The following is a 3192-nucleotide window of genomic DNA, read 5'->3' as shown; positions in this document are numbered from 1 at the left end:
CGCTTTGTCTGGAAGGACATCCGGTCTAATTAGCATTCTAATTAGCATATTACGCTTTTATTATTATGAGATGAGCCCCAAAATGGCTTCAGTACCCAGGGACTGGGAGTCAGAGGTTTTAAAGGACTCTAGGCTGGCTCTTTCTTCTTCTTTTTCTTCAAAACATATTTTTATTGATTCAGAGAGGAAGGGAGCGGGAGAGAGAGAGAGAAACATCAATGATGGCCATCATTGATCGGCTGCCTCCTGCAGGCCGCATATTGGCAATTGAGCCCGCAACCTGGGCATGTGCCCTTGACCGGAATCGAACCCGGGACCCCTCAGTCCGCAGGCCGACGCTCTATCCACTGAGCCAAACCAGCCAGGACTGGATTCAAGTATTTGGTCAGACCTAACAACCTATTGTTCCACGTCTGACTTAGGAATTCATCGGTTGCTTCTTGTATGTGCCCGGACTGGGGACTGAAGCCCAAACCGTGGCATATTGGGAAGATGCTCTAACCAACTCTCTCTCTCTCTTTCTCTTTTTTAAGTAAAGTTTATAGGCAAAAGGAAGCCTCTGGAGGTGGCACACCCTGGCCGTTCCCTTCCTTTAAGGAACCCACTGCAACCAGATTAAAATGTTTTGTTCTAAATCCAGCTACTCAATGGCTTCTCCTCACTCACTGCTCCTGGGCTTCCTGGGCGGGTCCTGGGCCGGAGCAGGTGTGAATTCGAAGCCTTCACTCTCTTCCCCAGCCTTTCCCGCTGGACAACTGGCTCCCAGGGCTCTCATTCCAAGTGTGTACACAATCGACCATTGTCAGTAAGCGAACCATCTTGTGACCCAGCACCCTATTTTTTTTTTTGTTAATTCTCACCGAAGTGTGTGTGTGTATATATCAGTGATGGCGAACCTATGACACGCGTGTCAGAGGTGACATGAGAACTCATTTTTTTGGTTGATTTTTCTTTGTTAAATGGCATTTAAATATATACAATAAATATCAAAAATATAAGTCTTTGTTTCACTATGGTTGCAAATATCAAAAAATTTCTATATGTGACACGGCACCAGAGTTAAGTTAGGGTTTTTCAAAATGCTGACACGCCGAGCTCAAAAGGTTCGCCATCACTGGTATATATATATATTTATATATATAATAAGTGATGTGTTTAAGAATATATGTTTATTTTATTATTTTTGTTGTTGTTATTCCTCTTCTGAGGATATTTTCCCATTGATTTTTAGAGGGAGTGGAAGGGAGAGGGACAGAGAGAGAGAGAAACATGATGAGAGAGAGACACATTGATTGGTTGCCTCCCAGGTGCACCGTCTGGGGCCTGGGGATTGAGCCTGCTACGGAGTTACCTGCCCTTGACGGAAATCGAAGCCAACCTGGGACCCTTCAGTCTTGGGGCTGATAGTCTGTCCGATGAGCAGCCCCGCCCTAATTGGTGTGGCTCAGTGGGTAGAGTGTTGGCCTTTGAACTGAAGGGTCCCGGGTTCGATTCTGGCCAAGGGCATGTACCTGGGTTGCAGGCTCTATGCCCTGGAGGGGGCGTGCAGGAGGCCGCTGATTGATGTTTTTCTCTCATCGATTTTTTTCTAACTCTCCCTCTCCCTTCCTCTCTGTAACATCAATAAAATATATTTAAAAACAAACAAACAAACCTAGCAGTGGACCAAGCAGCCACATACCGGCTGGTCAGTAACATACTTTGTACCAATTTAGACAAAGGAGGCTTCTTGCGGAACCTCAGCCTGTGGGCCATGGAAGGGCTCCCCTGGGTCGGACAGTAAGATCCTGTGTCCTCACTTTTGCACCTGCAACTGGTAAAGTCGGCCTTGGCCTTGAGCCCCCGGTGTACCCAGGACAGGTTCCCCACGCTCACACTGGCCGTGAACATCGGCGTACTCTCTTTAGGGTTCCCACACCCTAACTGGGGGCAGTCACAGCCTGGCTGCCCCTGCCCACTCATGTGCCCCTCCCCCCGGATGGCCACACTGGCCCCATGACCCTCTGTTCACCTCAGAGTGTCCACGCGGATAACCCTGGCCTGCTCAGGAATCTCATTATCGGTTGGGGAGGATGTTTCCCAAATCCTAGCGTGTCATTACCTAAAGCAGAACCGGCCCATGTGTTCCTCTGGACGACAGTTCCCCTGGGAGGCGGGATCTGTGCCCGATTCTCAGAGCGAGGGGCGTCGGATGCTGACAGATGGGCGACTTTTCTGGCTGAGAACCGTCGAGGACTCATGGATAGGGTGGATTCTTTGGGTGACAATGATTGTCGCTGTTTTTTTTTCTATTTCTTAAAAAAAAATATTTTATTGATTTTTTTTTTTTTTTACAGAGAGGAAGGGAGAGGGATAGAGAGTTAGAAACATCGATGAGAGAGAAACATCGATCAGCTGCCTCCTGCACACCCCCCACTGGGGATGTGCCCACACCAAGGTACATGCCCTTGACTGGAATCGAACCTGGGACCCTTCAGTCCGCAGGCGGACGCTCTATCCACTGAGCCAAACCGGTTAGGACTTTCAAAAAAATACATTTTTATTGATTTTAGAGAGGAATGGAGAGGGAGAGAGAGATAGGAACATCAATGATAAGAGAGAATCATGGACCCATCAGCTGCCTACTGCCCGGCCCCCCTGGGGATTGAGCCCAAAACCGGGCCATGTGCCCTGACAGGGATGGAACCCTGACCTCCTGGTTTATGGGTCCAGGCCCAATCTCTGAGCCGCCAGGGGGCTTGGCTGCCCCACTTAAGCCAGGGGCTGGGCAGGGCCTGGCCGGGGTGTGAGGGGCCCTCAGGCCGCTGCTGCAGCTCTGCTGGTTTGGGGGCTCTGCGCTGGGAAGGAAGGTCCTGGCCCAGAGGGAGGAAGGGGGGCTGATAGAGAGTTGCAGGCCTGGTGGCCAGAGATGGGGGCTCCTGGGCAGGCAGCCACTGTGAGTTTTGGGGAGCCCCAAGAGACCCTCGTGCATGCTCACCCTGCCCGGAAAGAGAGAAAGAAAAGGAAGAAAGAGAGAAAAAGAAAGAAAGAAAAGCCACAGGACCGGTTGCTAGTGAGGACCTGTGTGTAATAGGGACACCAGCGGCTGTGCAGCCCCGAGCCTCCCCCCACCCGCAGCACCTGCACCCGGGGCCGCCAGCCTCAGGCCTCTGCCCTTCTTTCCTTCTGCTGGCACTGCCCCTCCCGCAGGTG

The sequence above is a fragment of the Myotis brandtii genome, unplaced genomic scaffold, assembly GCF_000412655.1.
Source record: "Myotis brandtii unplaced genomic scaffold, ASM41265v1 scaffold1094, whole genome shotgun sequence".
NCBI lineage: Eukaryota > Metazoa > Chordata > Mammalia > Chiroptera > Vespertilionidae > Myotis > Myotis brandtii.
Note: the sequence above shows the minus strand (reverse complement) of the source record.